This window comes from Alligator mississippiensis, chromosome 6 (genome assembly GCF_030867095.1).
Source record: "Alligator mississippiensis isolate rAllMis1 chromosome 6, rAllMis1, whole genome shotgun sequence".
NCBI classification, from domain to species: Eukaryota; Metazoa; Chordata; order Crocodylia; family Alligatoridae; genus Alligator; species Alligator mississippiensis.
In genome coordinates this window covers 35,613,020-35,631,792 of record NC_081829.1, presented here as the reverse complement: position 1 = coordinate 35,631,792, position 18,773 = coordinate 35,613,020, and the positions used below count along the sequence as shown (strand labels likewise).

The window sequence follows — 18,773 nt, the reverse complement described above, 5'->3', positions numbered from 1 at the left end:
AAGAGATTCATGTTAGTGTGTCTTAACAAAAAAGAAAGCTGAAACTATGAAATAATTACTCATTAATTATGTAATACAACATCACCTGTTAAAGTTAAATCTTGTGTAACATGGAGTTAAGCTGGATTCTATATCTCTATAATGTAATATTCCACACATGTTATATATAATAAAATGTAATGCTTTAAGTAAATTTAAATATGTACTGAATGCAGTTGCACCATTAAAGGACACTGTTAAGGTACTTACTCTGCAATTTCAGATGCTTGTATGGAAGCCTTACCGGGAACAATTTACTGACAGTTTAACCCTCAATTTATACCCTCTTTTAGAAAGAAACAGAAGGTCTTGTTTGTCTTCCTTGCAGGAACAGAACTTTTATTGTGCATTTTAATTAGCTCAAGATTAATTTTACACCACAGACCAGATGGCCCCTCTTTGTCTTGAATTGTTTAAAGTTTTTGAACAGAGTACAATTCAGGGAATGTTTACTAATGGAAATGGAAGGAGGAATTGACCTGGCCTCAGAAATTGCTGCACAAAACATAGGCACCTGCACCCACCTTTGGAATTTTGTTAAAATTATGCACCCAATTCCCCCATATTCCACACTACAATGCAAACTGACAGTTCTTTATCATCAGCCTTGAATGTCAGAAAGAAGTTGGAATGAAATAATTGTCATAATTATTCCCAGTACTATAACCCAACAGAGATAATACTTTGCAGTTCTCTGGAACCCTCCAACCAAACATGGGTTTATAAAATATTGAATCAATCCCCACAATATCTCAGTTACATTTTATCTGTTTCATGAAAGTCTTATACCAAGATTTGCAGAGGATTTTAATCAGGGTTATTACTATAAAAGAGAACTTAATCTCAGAACTGCTTTTTTAAACCTTTGAACAAAGTCTTCATTAATATATTAGACTTGCGTATACATGAAAGTTAAGTTGAATAAAAGTATGAATTTAAATCAGAATACCCATTGCAGAGTAACTCCTCCTACATATAGTCTTTTGGTAAACAAGCATAAAACCAGAATCAGTCAGGAACAGCAATTCTGAAATGACTACCCCAGTGGACAAACCCATAGCCATTGTTGAGCTTTATATGATCGCTTTGCAACACTATCCAAGCCCCAAGTAATATGAAATCACTTTGAGAATGTTAGACTCAGTTGTTTTTCTGACCTGAGTGAGAGATGCTACATGCACAGAATTTTTGAAAATTAGTATCATGATTTAAGTGCCTAAAGCAAGATTTAGAAGACTTAATTCTAGCCAGCTCCTTTTTAATGCTTGGCTTCACTGACATATCCAATTGAACCCAAGAGAATGTATATCAGAATTTAGAGTAAATCCCCAGGTAGAAACCCTTCCCAACATCAGTAATCATCCTTGCTCTTAGGAGTAAAGTAAGCCTTTCAATACAGTTTTATAATCCTGATACTATTCCTGTATCCAAATAATCATAAGGTTGCTAAAATTATAATGATACTCTTAAACAAACCAATACACCCATATAAAATAGGGTGCACAATTAATTTATTGCCACCCATGTTATCTTACAAGAAATAGAAACATTTATTTCCCTGAACAATTAATTGTATAGAGCAGATGATCTCAGTTTGTCTTGAAAAGTTGTTGATAAGGAGGGGCAGGTACAGGAAAAGAAATTCCTACTAATGGCAAAACAAATACAAAAGGTTTTGACATGTCCTAAAAATGCAGGCAGGAACACCTGTCAAAGACCAATACCTATAAAAGGCTGATGCTTTCACCAACACCTCCTCCAAACCATGGGCCCAGCTATGGCCACAAAGATGGCTCCCCAATATGTCAGCTACTTCATAAGCCACCTGGAGGAAGAATTTTTAGAAAACCACATCACCAAACCTGCATTTTACCTGTGTCACATAAATTACATTTTCATCATCTCGACTGAATACCTGGACTCACTAATTTCTATCACAAGTTCTTCAACTACCACCTTCAATCAAATTCTTTCTGGAATATTCATACACTAGCATTCATTTGCTAGATACCACAATCTACATCTGGGATGGCATCCTGTGAACCACTGTATACAAAAAATCCACAGACACCACTCTTAGATCCATAAATCCATCAATTATCCCAAACACACCAAAACTGTACTCTTTAATCAGGCCCTTAGATAGCACTGCATTTAAGGAAAATACTTGTGACACCTAAATTGCCAAGCTGAAAACTGCCTTTACCTAATGTGGACACTTCAGCAGAGACATAGACAATATCTTTGAAAAAGCTACCCATATACCCCACAGAAACCTACTATAGTACAAGAAGAAAACCCACTGAACACACACCCTTGGTTGTCACCTACCACCCCACACTTGAACTGACAAGAAGAATCATCAGACAATTACAGTCTACACTTGAAAAGTACCAGACCTTGAAATTAATATTCCTAGCACCCCTACTCCTGGTTTTCAGATAGTCCTTTCCAGTCTCACCCAATTCATCATAAGAAGCAAACTCCCTGATGATCATCAGGCACCAAACGGAACACAACCGTGCTTTAACAAAAATTACAGCACATGTCAACTCATTTTTACTGCCATGATAATCAATATCTCAGTGAAACCATCATAATTCCATAGCTCCTACACATATCCACCCAGAATGTGGTATACCTCATCCAGTGCATCAAATGCCTTCATGGAAAATATACAGAAGAAACTAGACAAAAACTACATACCAAAATGAATGATTTCAGAAAAAAAGATAAAGCACAGAGGCAAAGGTGGGAGATTATTCATCTGAGAAAGGGCAGTCACGTGCTATCTTTACAGTCCTCATACCCAAGGGAAATTTACAAAACACCTTCAAAAGACAGGCCAGGGAACAAAAATGTATTAGCTTATGGGGTACTAAGAACTAGGGATTTAAAGACATTGACTTCATAGCTAATGATAACTTGCCTGATTCTTATTAATCTTTCTTCACTCCAGGTGATAACACCTCTTTTGAATGGTCTTGCTCTTTCACTTACCACCTGATCCTTTCTATTGCAGTCCTCTCCTCTGTCATCTAGCTGGCAACGTCTCTTATATCCTTTTTTATTTATGCATGGAACCTTGTACAGGCTTTTGTTCTATCTGGTACAAGGCTGGGTTTGTTTGTTTGCATTTTTTTTCAGAGACCTGAGGAGTGGTTGTTGTGGGAGACTCCCTCTTAAGGGGGACAGAGGGAGAGATCTGCTGCCCTGAGCCCTTAGCCCATGAGGTCTGCTGCTTCCCAGGGTCCCATATTGAGGATGTAGCTGAGAGGATCCCAAAATTACACAGCTTGGAGCAATCTCAGCCTTGTAATGAGTGACTACAGGGCTCTAGGGGCAGGGCTCAGAGGGTTGGGGGCACAGGTAGTTTTCTCTTCAATCTTTCTGGTTACAGGTCATGGGCACAGGAGGGAGAGACAAATTAAAGAAGTAAACAGAAGAATGCGGCACTGGAGCCATTGCGAAAACTTCAGTTTCTGCAACCACAGTCCACACTTCAGAGAGAGAGGCAGCAGTTTATTGGGAAGGGACAGTGTCCACCTCACTCCAATGGGGAAGAAGTTCTTCTCAGCCAGAATGGCTAACCTGCTTGACAGGGCTTTAAACTAAGTTCACCAAAGGGTGGGTAGACAACCACCAGTGCAAGCTCACCAAGCAACAACCACAGAATCAGCAGGTCAGGTAGTACAAGGGAATCTACTACTCCAGCCCAGGGACGGGACTCTTCTAGGAGTGCAGGGAAACCTAGGGCTTCTGAGCTTCTGATGGCAGGCTTACTTGCCTGTACATGAATGCCAGGAGCCTGGGGAACAAATAGGAGGAACTGTCCCTTCTACTAGACAAAAATTAATATGATCTCATAGGGATAACAGAGATCTAGTGGGACTCCTATGATTGGACCACACGTATAGGTGGCTATACCTTGTACAGGAGGGATCATATTGCAAGAAAATGCAGGGGTGTAGCTCTCTATGTGAAAGAGCAGTACACTTCCCTACAAGCAGAGTTTGGCACCCAAGGAGGGCGACTTGAGACCCTCTGGGTTAGAATATGGGGGGAACGTGGTGAAGGGGATATAACTGTAGCAATCTATTACAGACCTTCTAACCAGGAGGAAGAGCTTGACCATGAATTCACAAGGGAACTGGCAGGGGCTGCATGGTCTCAGTGCATGGTTGTCATGGGCAACTTCAACTACCCTCATGTCTCAAGGTAAAAGCACTCAGCCAAATCTGATGGGTTGCAAAGCTTCCTCACTTGCACTGATGAGCTCTATTTGACTCAAGAAATCTATGGGGTGACAAGAAGTAAGGCACTGCCGGATCTGGTACTGGCTAATGGGGATGATCTAGTGAACGACCTGAGAATCAAAGGGAAGCTGGGAGACAGTGATCATGAGTTGATCATGTTCTCTATCCATTGAAAAGCTTGCAAATAAGTCAGCAATGCAGAAATCCTTGACTTTAGGAAAACTGACTTTCACAAGCTCAGGAGGATGGTTGTTGAGGCCCTGAGAGGCCATGACCTGACAGGGAGGGAAGTTCATGATGAGTGGTCACTCCTTCAGGATGCAATCCTTGAAGTACAAGGGAAGTCCATTCTAGCCTGTAGGAAAGGTAGCAAAAAGGCTGGGCAACCCCCCCTGGCTAGGTGCCCCTTGCTAAACCAAATGGGGAAGCAGACAATTGACACACAGAAAAAAGCTAGTCTTCCCAACGATTACTTTGTGTCGGTTTTCCACCAGCCCAAGGGGATCACTCTGCCTGACAAGATGCAGGATTACCAAGGTAAGAGAGAGAACGTATGCCTGTAATTGATGAAGATCTTGTGAGGGTACATCTTGACAGGCTGCACATCTGCAGATCAGCTGGCCCAGATGGAATGCACCCAAGAGTGCTAAAGAAGCTTGCTGACATCATAGCACAGCCAAGGGTGACGATATTTGAGAACTTGTGGTACTTGGGAGAGGTTCCTGAAGATTGCAAGGGGGGGCAATGTGGTGCCTATCTTCAAGAAAGGGAGGAAACAAGATCCAGGGAACTACAGGCCAATCAGTTTGACCTCAATCCCTAGAAAGATCTTGGAAAAAATCATCAAAGAAACCATTAACAACAGGCTAATGGAAGACAACATTCTGAGAAATAGCCAACATGGCTTTGTTGTGAGTAGGTCTTGCCTGACCAACCTCATTTCCTTCTATGATGGATCACTTGGACAAAGGAGAAGAGGTTGATATAATATATTTGGACTTTAAAAAAGCCTTTGACTTGGCCTCCCATGATGTCTTCATGAAAAAGTTGGGGAACTGTGGTCTCAACAACCTTATGGTCTAATGGCTGGGGAATTGACTCTGTGGCTGGACTCAAAGAGTGATAGTTGATGGAACCAAGTCAATATAGCTCATGGTGACTAGTGGCATCTCCCAGGGCTCTATACTTGGACCAGTACTCTTCAAAGTATTTATAAATTATCTGGATTCTAGTGTCAGAAGCAGACTGGCTAAGTTCACTGATGACACAAAATTATGGGGAAGTGTGGTCACACTGGAGGATAAGCTGGCAATTCAGGCTGACTGGACAGGCTTGAAAGGTGAGCAGATCAATACCTGATGACATTCAACACTGAGAAATTCAAGGTGCTTCAATTCGGGAGAAAAAACCCTCATCATCCTTATAGGCTCATCAGTGCTACACTCACTAGCATCACACCTGAAAGACTTGGGGATCATGATTGACACAAAATGAACATGAGCCACCAAGCAAGACCCAGGAAGTTATCATCCCTCTTTACTCCGCCTTGGTGAGGCTGCAGCTAGAATACTGCATCCAATTCTGGGCTCTGAACTTTAGAAAGGATGTGGAGAAGCTTGAGAGAGTCCAGAGGAAATCCACATGCATGATTAGAGGACAAGAGAGCAGGCCCCATGAGGAGAGCCTGAGAGCCATGGGACTGTTCAGTCTGGAGAAGCGACGGATCAGGGGTGACAGCCTATAAGTATATAAGGGATGTGCCTCAGGAACTGGGAGAACGTCTGTTCACCAGGGTACCCCAAGGGAAGACAAGGTCTAATGGTCACATACTCCTGGAAGACTGTTTTAGGCTGGACATAAGAAAAAACTTGTTTACCATCCGAGTCCCCAGAGCCTGGAATAGACTCCCTCCAAAAGTGGTGCAAGCACTTTCTCTGGACACTTTTAAGAAACACTTGGATGCTTATCTGCTGGGATGATTTGACTCCAGCTGACTTCCTGCTCCCTAGGCAGGGGGCTGGACCCAATGATGTTGCAAGATCCCTTCCAGCTCTAATGTCTATGAAATCTATATTCCCCATACATGTGTATGCTCTGACATCTAAGTCAACTTTAAAAAATTAAGTCAGGTTAACGGTCAGAAAGTTAGTACCATATGTATACACCCCATCTGATAGTTGCCTTCAGAAACATCAGTGTAGAATATTTTTACAACAAATGTTGTGCTGTTTGGGAAAAACAGATCTAGGAGGACACAGAAACCAAGTATATCCAACTCCTCTGCTCTCCTCTGCTTGTAGGGAGGCAGTTAGACGGGCCAAAGCTACCATGGAGCTGAGGATGGCAACCCAAGTAAAAGACAACAAGAAATTGTTTTTTGGATATATAGGGAGTAAAAGGAAGGTCCAGGAAGGAATAGGACCCCTGCTAAATGGGCAGAAACAATTGGTGACGGACAGGGGGGACAAGGCTGAACTCCTCAATGAATTCTTTGCCTTAGTGTTCCTAAGTGAGGGGCATGACAAGTCTCTCACTGGGGTTGTAGAGAGGCAGCAGCAAGGCGCCAGACTTCCATGTGTAGACCCTGAGATGGTGCAGAGTCACTTGGAAGAACTGGATGCCTTTAAGTCGGCCTTTAAGTCTGATTCTCTAACCAGTCTTAGACCAAAGGATCTTTGATAAAAAACAAACAAAAAACCAAACAACTACATTAGGAAAAGATGAAGATCTACTAAAACAAAAGGAAATAAATGCGAAGCGAAAATGCTTATGGCTCTATCATTGTAGTTTCTGAGATCAGAAAAGCATTTCTTGCTTCGGAGACTCTCCAAACTCATGAGGCTTTTATAGACATGCTTTGGGAGTGGGGTGTGGGGGCGCTTTAATTAGAGTGGCTCCAAGAGCTGCTCTAATTAAAGCACCTGGAGCATCATGTGTATCAGTTTCCCCTTGCTGAAAAATGGTGGTGGGGCACTTTAACTGAAGCTCATCAAATGAGCTTTAAAGTGCCCCCACCACCATTTTTCAGCATTGGGACAGTAATACACATGATGCTGGAATCTGCTGGAGCATGGTAATTACCATGCTCCAGCAGACTCAATTAACTGGGTCTATTCTGACTCACTGTAAGTACAGCGTGTTGAAACAGCCTCACTGCATGTGTATAGATGCCCCTAGGCATTTTTCTTTGCTGTACATTAACATTGAACTCTTAGGTGGTATTTGTATAAAGACCACTAAGTTTTCCCAAGTGTACTTACTTTGGAAGCCACTTACATTTTTCCCAGCCCAAATACATTGTAATTCCATCTGCAGTCCCCATATCCTCATGACTACATCATAAATGGAAGTCTGTTCTTGCCCATTTGAACAGGACATGTCCTGCCACTGTATGTTACAATGTGGAGAGTTGTTCAGAGAAATCTAAGATGTCTGTGCTGAAGCTGAAACATTATGGTATTTTGGGCCAAAGTAGCATTCGTTTTCTTAAAGGATAACTTTCTTGGCCTAAGTGTCAAGTTGAAATCAGATGTTAGTAACTTTAGAAATCTTAATTTTAGAATTAAGGCTCATGTTTTCAATAATTTACCCTACTGTGTATAAAATAGTGAGTTTTAACAATTGAAGCTACAATACCTGTCATGGCTATGCTAGAAAAAATTGACATATGGGAAAGAAAGATATGAAATGCCACGTACCTCACATAATCTATGCTAAACTAAGATAAGATTCTTCCACTGATGTATCAGTCATCTGCATTTACATAGGATTAACTGAAGGAAACTATCTAGTAGTGTTTTAGCATATTCAAGAAATAAGTGATGGAATACTGCAAAGATTGATGTGAGTAATTTTTTGTGCATTTTTAGTGGGTTTAAGGACATGTTTTTATTTTTATTTTTTTTATCCTGCATTGATGATTGAGAATTGTAGAAGAAACAGGATGGATTCTGGAGTGGGTGTAAATAAAATTAAGGTTGCATTCTGACATATTTATCCAAAATTAGAAGCCTTTACATCAAAAGTATCCCATTGAGGTTAGCAAAGTTGTTTGTAAGGAACCCCATTGCCTTCCATATTACCGTTGTCACAGTCTGTCCCTTAATATTTTATTACTTCAGACATGTCCGTTTGAATATTAACACTAACTAAATGCCAGATCCTAATATATCCCTAGGTATCCACAAACTCAATAACAACTCTTTGAAATGCCACATGTCAAGGGTCAGGAGAGCAATCCTACTCCCCTTAACACAGACATAGATCTCCCATTGTTTCAGTGGGCTACCTAATACACACTGAGGTTATGTCCAGATGAGCAGGGATATGCAGTTTGTAGTACCATAAACCTCTTTGTGGAGCAACAAACTGACCACAGGCATGTTGAAACATGTCCTGCACTGCAAATTTGCAGCGCAAAGCCAAAATTTGCTACTGGGAAATCCCAGTAGCAAAAAAAGTGCTGGAAAAACAGGAGAGTGCACTGGCAGACATAGAGGCTTGTCATCCAGGGTGACACTCGGGCTGCCAGCATCTCCGCTCCTTCAGTTGCGCCCCAGTTTCTGCAGTGCGCCGGGAACTGGGAGAAGTTTGGCAAGGGCAGTTTGCCTGAAGTGGCAGAATTTTTCCCTCAACAAAGCACGCACAGGGACGTGCGCTGCGGCAAAAAGTAGTGGCAGAAATTTGTGCCGCTACTATTTTTGTCACTGCGTACATGCCCCTGCACATCTGGATGTGGACTAAGAGGTCAGTTTTGATTCTTCCTGGTGGAAATGTACATTAACCTATGTTGACATTGGGATGCCTGATATAATTCTAGACCTGCCTGAGAGCAGTAGTGGTTCTCAGTCTTTTGAGACTCATGACACTCCTCGTTACACTCAAGGCATCCCTTGGAAATGCCAGCTCCTAGTTTTCTCTTGTTTTTTGACTATGGAAACTTAATAGAACATTTTTTCTGTTGCAAAGGACCCAGAAAGATCACAACAGGTCAGAATCTTTTTAATACTGTGGGTTCCTATTTGAAGTCTCTAGGTTTGTCTTGTGTGTCATGTTTGCACACCTAACAGTGTTAAAGTTGTGTGCTCCTCCCCGTAGTACTCTTAAAAGGATCTCAAGACACCCCAGGGATTCTGGCTGAGAATCACTGGTCTAGAGGGAGAGCAAGAGTATACCAACCTGGAGCTGCCTCATGCTGCAGGCTCTCTGGAGCTATAGAAAGAACTTTGCTCCACATCCTTGGAAATTGCACACTCAGGGGAGGCCCCCATACTTTGCTCAGAGGGCTTGCTCACAAGAAGCTCTAAGAAGATGCAGGAAGCTACCTCTTCTCAGAACACTGCTGGCTACTGGCTACTGAAACACCACACCAAGGACATAGATGCACCCCCCTTGTCCTTGAACCTCACCCAGCCCACAGAATTCTCCCTGCAGCCTCTCTGGAGGAAGTGCAATTGCACAGCTCATGGCACTAGACTTGGGATGCACAGGCAAGTTAAAAGAGTTGTAGACTTGGAGCTGGCTAATGTGGATCCATGTAGAGCTGATGCTCTGGGAAGCACATCTGGGTAGGGAAGGGTTGGACTATGCTACACACCAGAACCTCTCAATAGGCTCACTGAGAAAGAGGACTACAGCCTGAAGTAATGCTCAGTACCTACCAAACCAGAATCAAATTTCTGTTGCTTCACTTGTCAGAAGGCAGTGCCAGAATTGTACAGGGCAAGAACTGCTCTCTTCTTCTCTTCAAAGAATAACAGAGTTTCAATCCATGGAAGAGAAAATTAGGCTGCCCTTTCCCTGGGACTGCTGTACTTATTTCAGGGTCTAGTAATGGAGACATATAGGGCCAGAGTCTATTCCACCTATTAGATGTGTAAATGGTGTTAGAGGCTAACTGCAATTCTGTTCCACTCTCTTCAAGTCCATAAAAACAGTTAATGCGAGAGGTAGGTGGGACATTGTCCTCCTCCTCCTCCTTCTTCTCCTCCCTCACACCCAGTGCTTTTTTGTGTCTCAGTTTTAAGTGTAGGATGATGGTGTGTTACAAAAGAGATGCATTAATAGATTTTCAGACTTGAACAGGGTGGAATAGAATCACACTTAGGTGCCTGAGTCCATCCAGGCTCCTATTCTACTCCAGAACAGCATTAGCAGACCCCTTCACTTAGGCACAGGTACCTTCTGACAGACCCAGCAGACTCAAAATGTGCTCCTCATTTTCCCCCATTTCAATCTTTTCCTGGCCCCTATTCTCCTGTCCTGCTACCTCCTTGGATCCCAGGAACCCAGTCTATGTCAGGCTCTGCAAGAATATACAGAGCTTGCCACATAAGTTTATCCCAGTGGCTCCTGCTTACAGCTTCTCACATAGACCCATGTCACAGGCAGAGTCAGGGATGTATTTGGTAGCTGTGTTGGTCTGAGATAAAAAGAAATGAAAAAATCTAGACCTCTTAGTTCAGAGATGGTACCTTTTATTAGACCAACTGAGAAATCACAAAAGAAATCTTTTTTTTCTTTTGCTCTTGACAGGCAGGGTCACTAATTCATGCCAGTTGAGATCCTGGAAACCTCAGCATTTAGTAGGCCTTTGCGAGTCAGCAGCAATCCAATCCGGCTTCGTATCTGGCTGCTTCAGATGGCAGTGATCCAATCTGGAGCTCTGGACCAGGTTTCTGCCTCGATCTGGCCAAAGCGGCTCTGAAGCTTCAGAGCCACCTTGGAGATCCGGCCATGGTAGCCTCTGCTGAGATCATAAAACCTGACAAGTTTCAAGAATATCGTGCAGAGATTTGGGGTGAACTGTACCCCAAATTCTTGAAAGCCAAACTCATGTCATGGCTGTGTGTTACACCACAGGGAGTGAAAACTGCAGGAGTGGTAGCCCCTGGTGAGGCCATGGAGCCTGCCAAGTTTCAAGAACATCGATGCAAGGGTTTTGGGGGAACTGTACCCCAAAATCTTGAAAGCAAAACTCCTGTCACGTCTATGTGTTACACCACTGGGGGTGGGGAGGGGTCAAAACTGCAGGGGTGGTAGCTTTTACTGAGGCCACAAAGCCTGCCAAGTTTCAAGAAGATTGGTGCAGGGGTTTGGGGGGAACTGCACCTCAAGCTGCAGACAAACAAAACCCATGACATGGGTGACCCTGTGCGTGTTAAGGTGCAGCGGGGTGACAGCTGCAGGGATGGTGGTCCCTGCTGTGGCCGTGACACCTGCCAGCTGTCAAGGCAATCAGTACAGGGGGGTTCTGGGGCCCTGCACCCCTAGCTGCTGACAGACAAAACTGACATGGTTGCTTGTGGGACTGACTGTGTCTATCCTGGGGCAGTTGATTGTCTGTATTGACTCTTTCCTCTCCTTAGTCTGGTTTTGTAGGTGCTAATTGATGGTAATTAACTGGCTACATTAGCTAGGCCCTGTGTATTGAGCTGGTCCCTGAGTGATTCACAATTGATTGGTAACTGGTAACACGGTAGCTTAGCAGCCAGGCCTGTAGTAGTGTCTCCTACTCCCCAAGACAGAGACAGTCAGTCCCACAAGCACCCATGGCACAAGTGTGGCCTGTCAGCAGCGAGGGGTGCAGGGCCCCAGAAACCCCCTGCACTGATCTCCTCGACAGCTAACAGGCTTTGTGGCCGCAGCAGGGGTCGCCATCCCTGCAGCTGTCACCCCATTGCGCCTTAACACACACAGTGTCACCCATGGCACGAGTTTTGCTTGTCCACAGCTTGAGAGGCAGTTCCCGCTAAATCCCTGCACCGATCTTCTTGAAACTTGGAAGCCTTTGTAGCCTCAGCAAGAGCTACCAGCCCTGCAGTTTTGACTCCCCTGTGTTGTAACACAGACATGACAGCAGTTTTGCTTTCAAGAATTTGGGGTGCAGTTCCCCCCAAACCCCTGCACCAATCTTCCTGAAACTTGGCAGGCTTCATGCTCTATGCAGTCTACCACCCTGAAAACCTCATCCAAATTGGACAAAAAAAAACAACAAAGTTATAGATATTTTGGCCGGTTCTCCAAGGTGGCTCCAAGGCAGCTCCAAAGCGCTTCGGAAGCTCTGAAGTGCTTCAGGAAGCCTAATGAGGCCAGTGTTTCAACCCAAACATGCTGCTTCAGACCCCAAAGTGTCCTAAGCTTCTCCGGATCCGAAGCTCTGTCCAAAGCCTCACACAGCCCTAGCATTTAGGTGGGTATTGCAGGTGGAACAGAGTTCAATGCCAAGAAACAAAAGAGGTTGACAGAGGGTAACACATGCTGAAACGTTCTTTGAAATCTATTTTTGTTCATGATGAATGCCTCCAAAGGCAGCTTTCTGTTAGACAATATCTAAAAGAGTTCACATATGCACACTAACTGTAAATAAAGAGGAGTACTTGAGCAGCAAGCTGAGAAGCAAAGACTTCCTCTTGGAAACAGGAACCAGCTCCTGTTCTGGGCATCTGGCCAACTTTAGGTTGCTAAGTAACTCTGATAACTTTTCCATCCTTGGCTTCTGCATCTACATCAAATGCAGCATTCCTGGGAAAAATCTTTTGCCACCCTTGCTGTGTAATTATTGTCTGTCTGAGCTCCATGTCACATGCTGTGACTAGTTGGCATATCAGTATAGGAAGGTGATGTTCTGATGTCACAGATTTGAAAAAGAACATGTAAAGTAGAACCCAATAGTGACATCATTGACATTCCACAACATACGATTCAGGTAACAATGGAGGCAACCAATGAAAACATCACTTGGCAAGCACATTAAAATTAGGCCTCTCAGTAGAGCAAGGCCCATCTGTATCCTCTTTTTAATTGCCCTTCATTTGAAGGCTATTATCAAATCTCCCCTCAGTCTTCTCTTCTCCAGATTAAATAATCCTAGTTCTTTTAGCCTGTTTCACTTCCCAGGTCACTAATCATTTTTGTCTCTCTCGACTGAACTCTTTCCAATCTTTCTACTTATTTCTGGAAGTGTGGGGCTCAAAACTGGACACAGTATTTACAGTAAGCCCTCACTAGTGCCAAATATAGAGGGAGAATCACTTCCCTTGATTTGCAAGCAATGCTCTTTTTAATACAACCCAGTATTAGGTTTGCTTTTTTAGTAATAAGAGAACACTCTTGGCTCATGTTCATTTTATAATCCACTATAATCTCCAAGTTCTTCTCTGCACTACTGCAGTCTAGCCAGTGCAACAATCCTCCCCTCTTACTGGGGCAGGGATACGAACCCAGCAGAACTGGCAAGGCTTATGGGAAGGCTTTTTGTGGCCCAGGGAAAAGCAGCTGGCAGAGCTGGGACTAACGAGCAGCCCCTGTGCTCAAACTGGCTAATACAGGCTGGCTAGAAGGGACAGGGCTCAGGGGGTAAATAGGATTACCCTCAGTCTGGAGGGGCAGTGGAGCCCTGATCATGGAGAAGGCAAGGTGGTCCCTGCTGGAGGGAGAGAGAGCCTGAATGCATGCTGTTGTGAATACCCCTGGAAAATGGAGTGTGCTTTGTTGCCATTTTCCCTTTTTCTTTCTGGGTACTTTAGACAGCAGGCCCATAGGGCAAAACCCAGAGTAAAGACAGTATGGTATCTGCTACCCCAAAACAGGGGAAGAATCTTCAGTTGGGATTTTTTCCTTTCTGTTTTGTAGGAGTGACTGTTAGGGGAGGTGGAGATCACTTTGTAGGTGCTTTAAAGTGCTCTACAAGTTTTCACCCCTTGAAGGAGAGGAGTCTTAAGCTAGTGACAAAAGTTACACGTAAACTGGTTTAAGTGATCAGAAACTGGTTTAAACCTGTAGCAGAACAGAAACTCAGTGCATATAAACCAGTTTCAAAATGTCTGAAATTGGTTTATGATAAACCTGTTGAATGTAGTATCAGACTTAACTGATTTGGGTCAAACTGATTTATGAAACTTCTGTCCTAGACCCCTTCCTGGTTCATGTTAAATCACAGTCCTGCATCATCCCAGCATGTTATCTAGCCCTGGGCTGGGCTGGGATGCCTGCTCCAGAGAGCAGGGCTGGCTGTACCCCTCAGCTCCCTAGCTGGAGCAGTGAGGGCTGGCTGAGAAAGGGGTGGGGAAGGGCAAGCCCAGCTGGGGATGCAGTCCAGTCTGCAGGGAGAAGAGTGGGGGCACTGCCCCTAACCAGGCAAGCCCCAGCTGGGGTGCAGAGCGAAGGAGGGGAGTTAAACACCTCTTCCCCCACTCAAACTTACTGCTGGCTGCAACTGTGGACTACAAATCCCAGAGGCACCAAGAAGAAGAGGAAGTTATAAAATACCATTCAGAGTCCTGCTACCGTAATTCTGGACTGAAAATCCCAGAGACCTTAGAGGCAGCAGGAAGAGGAAGGGAACACACAGCCAGAAAGCTGTGTTTTAGTGCCCTGTGGTTTCTAGCCTGAGCCACTGCAGGCATGTAGCTGCATTTCCTGAATCAAAGGTAAATGTCTGTTCACGTCTGCTTCAATTTAATCCATGCAGCTTAGACTAACCTGCAAAGACTGAATTAATTCAGCCTTGGGCTTTTTGACTGTCTGTACCCAGCCTTAGACAGGGAGAGAGGGCAGGGGGATTTATCCCCTCTTAGGCTGGGGAACCTGGAGGGCCAGAGTCCTACTGTGGAGCCTAATTCCCAGTTGGGCTTCTGCTGCTGAACAGATGAGGTCAGACTGCATGGGCCCAGGGCAGAAGGGAGGAGCTAAAGCAAATCAGGCCATGGCTGGGAGGCTCAGGGCCTGGATGAGTGTGCAAGAGGGAAGCCAAGTGGACAAAGGAAACCCTATTTCAAGGCTCTGGATGCTTCCCACTTAATTGATTTCATCAAGGCATAGTAGGTAAGATTCGAGAGTGGCAGACTAGAAAGGAGGAGGGGGCAGGCTAGCTGGCTGCTGGGACACACTTCCCCTGCAGGGCTAGGCTGACCACATCAGTTATTTTCAAGTCTGCAGTTCCAGTCACCTTGGTGACATCTGAAAATTTACCAAAGAAACCTTTGACATTGGGGGACAGGCACATTGAACACCTAGTAATGTATTCACAGGACCAGCGCAGAAGACATGGCCTCCTGCAGCATATTGCCAAGAACCTTTAGGGTATTCTTTCACAGTTGTCTTTACAGCAACAACTTACATGACAGGCAGAATTTTCATTCAGATAGAAAGCACTGCTGAAAGAGCTTCACAAATAGCACATGGATAGGATCAATGTTACAGAGGTCTCCTCCTCTTTAATTCACTAATTTGAGGATCTTGAGCACTTCAAACATGCCTCATAACTATGCAATATCATGGCAGAGAGCACCTCAACCCAGGAATGTCTTTCACCCACTGAGGGTGGGACCATACTTCCCAGACTCTAAAGCTCTATCAGAGTCTGCAGATCCTTTCAACGCACCAAGCACAATCAGGTCCCCACTCTGGAGAATGGAGGGTTAGACCAACACTCCCTCCCCAAGGTAACACTAATCCTGCTCTGAGGCACTCACCAGGGAGTTGTTTGTTCTCATGACTTTTTGTCACAAGAAGCTAGGAACACATGTTTGAGTGTGAGGGGTGATATTAAAGATAAAAAGAGGCCACTGATGCTTCTGGTTCAGTATCTGAATGAATTGTGAATATCATGTCACCTTAGTGACAACAATGTTCTTCCTGCTCTGCCATCTACACCTGGGAAGGTGTCAGAGGAACTGCCCATTTCCTCAAAGCTGTCTTAAGGCCTATGCTCCATGCTCCTAAGAAGCATTCCATCCTCCCATCCTTTTTCAGGAAGTTTCCACATGGTCCTCCTTTGGATATGGGATCAGTGAGGAAAGGCCATGTATTCCCTAGTGTGGACGATGAAGGCTTTAGACTTCCTGGAGTATCCTGAAAACCTATAGGCTGGCTGACACCTATGATCTCCCCAGGAGCCATACATTTCAGCATGTTTGCTGTGATTCACAAGATCTGGACAGGTGGAATAAGATGGTTCTCAGTAACTTGAACTGCTAAAATTCCTATTAAGTGCCACTTAAATGTTTTAGCAGGGAAATTGTAGCAAACCCACAGCATGATTTCTATTTGATATTTGCAAGAAGTGAGGTTGTATTCAGTAAGATTTTTCCATTCAAGCCATTACTAGGTTGTCTGTTTTGTTTTTTACCTACCTGTCTCTACATTTCTTTTACCTGTTCCTGTTTTTGATTGAAGTAGTTATAGATTAGATTTTTAAATGCATGGGATACCGATATCTTTGCCTTTTGTGTAGAATTTTGACTAAGGACAATGTATTCTTTCAAGTACCTCCAACTCTAAATGATCTAATTTTGTTCTATGTGATTTCTAAATAACTACTGATATGTGTTACTATCGGTGTATTTTTTGTATCTGAAAACTGAATTTTGTGTTTAATCTTTTGTTGCTGCTTAAAGGATTTGGGTGGTGTATTTGCCTTGGAAAGAGTTAGGACAAAGGAACTGTCACACTGAATTGGAGCTAGTAACAATTCTTCTCCAAAACTAGTTTTTCTTATGATTACATGTCAGATAAAAGCCAGACATAGCGGGAGTCAAACCTGAAGCATGCTCTTCTAAACTGAAACCATCAATAGCATTCAAACTTAACTTGGCCAACCTTTTTTAAAATATTTGTTTAACTCTTACCTTGGGAATCAGACTTAATTCAAGATCCAAAGGTTGCAGAAAACAAATAGTGTTCTGTTCTTTCAAGATTTGCATATTTGCAATTGCAGTAGATATCCACATGCCCATTACTGGGAATTTTTAAGTAATCGATTATGGATGTCATCTGCCCTAGCATTAAGCTCAGGGATTTTTGGAAGGGAAGGGTAGGTCATAAGTGTCATACAGTGAACAATCCTTAATAGAACTGCTGTTGATAGGTAATCGATGGGATCAGAAAGGTTAATCTCCCTTAAAAAGGAGCAGAAGATAAAGTGGGAATCCATGCTGACAACTACGTTAAACACTTAATTAACCAGGTAAGTTCATTTGCACAAATTTAGCAGGGTTTTGGTTGTTTTTGTTTTTCAGGCGGGGGGGGAGGGGAGGCATACAGAAGTGAAAAAGTAATAGGGTATTTGATTTAAACTACTGGGTAGTGGTTATGTTTCAGCGATAGGGTAATGCAATTGCTAAGCTTTTTGCATACTCCAGTGATGTGGTAAAGATGCTACTTTTTAAAACTGCAAACATTTACACTTTAAAAAGTTGCTTCCTCCACCAAAAGAAAACTGCAGTTCGCAAATGCAAAAGTATAAAATATTTATAATTGTTCCATCATATCATCCCTTAAATTTCATTTGGTATTAGTGCTTTAATCCAGATGCTGTTTCTTTCTGAAATATGTGCTCACTACAGGAATGTACATAATTGAGTACCTTTCCCATACTGGCTTGAATAACAAAGCATATGACAAATATTTTTAGTCTTGATGAGAAAATAAATTAGACACTGCATCAGAAATAAAACTGCCTACTATCCTTGAAGTCTAAATAGAATTGCCTGTCTGATTTTCTTTTCAAATATGTCATGTCAGAGGAATTAATTTTTACACCTAATAGTATAATTGAGGATGTAGGAATGAACTCGAAGTACATACAATTAGAGAAAGCATAGGGTAGGATACGATGGGTGGCCAACCTGGAGTTCAAGTGCCACAAGCGGCACGGTCAGCCTCTGTGACACCTGGCAGATCAGGGAGGGGACAGACAGCACAGCAACTGATAAGATAGGATGCAGAAAGCAGAGCAGGAGATCAGGAAGGGAGCACAGATCAGGAAGCAGAAAATAAGAGAAGATGGGGCAAGAAGACAGAGTAAAGAGCAAAAAGCAGAGCAGCAGATCAGGCAGAGGAAGCAAGTGAGAGTGATACTTGGGGACATGCCGGACAGAAAGTCTGGGATAGGAGATGCCAACCCTATTTGCATCAATGAAACAAAATGTAAGCGGAAGACTTCAAGAAGAGTCTCAAAAATATTTTCTCTGCATCAGCTCCCAACTACTGGTCTTTCTTGGGGAGCGGTCATTCAAGCCTTAACATTAATCCTCACACTGATCCCTATGAGAATGGTTTATAAATAAAATGAAGCCGCAATAGAATTCACTCATTTTTTCATTTTGCAAACCTAACTCCTGACTGACAGAAGATTGGCAAAATCAATCTGTATTCCTGAACACTATGAATCATCCCCTTCTTCTTTTGTATGGCGTCAGATATCAACTTCTACATATATGCATCACTGTCTGATATTATCGCTCAATGCACAGATTCCATCAGGCCCATTTGGGCTTTTGTAAAGATTGCAACTTTTTATTAAGGGGTGTGCTGTCTGTTGGACACTGCATTCACTCAGGGGGCTGTCCAAGATGTTCAGCTTGTGAAGTGTTATTTTGAAGCATCTGTATCCAGAGCTCAGTCTGTTCAGCTTGATCCATGCTTCTCTGTCAAGGTCGTGCCAAGTGGGACACTTTTGGTGTTCGTACAAAATGC

General features: G+C 43.4%; 1 long non-coding RNA gene across 2 annotated transcripts in view; it reads left to right on the top strand.

Annotated features, from left to right (window-relative positions):
• The first annotated feature begins 16,324 nt into the window (after positions 1–16,324).
• The window catches only part of LOC106739491 (hypothetical protein), a 112,186-nt gene continuing 109,737 nt past the window's right edge, over positions 16,325–18,773 (top strand). The window contains exon 1 of one of the 2 annotated variants that reach the window (XR_009463012.1): positions 16,325–17,262. This is a non-coding gene — a long non-coding RNA (hypothetical protein). The remainder of the gene's footprint in view (positions 17,263–18,773) is intronic. The other variant, XR_009463013.1, reaches the window with a different exon arrangement.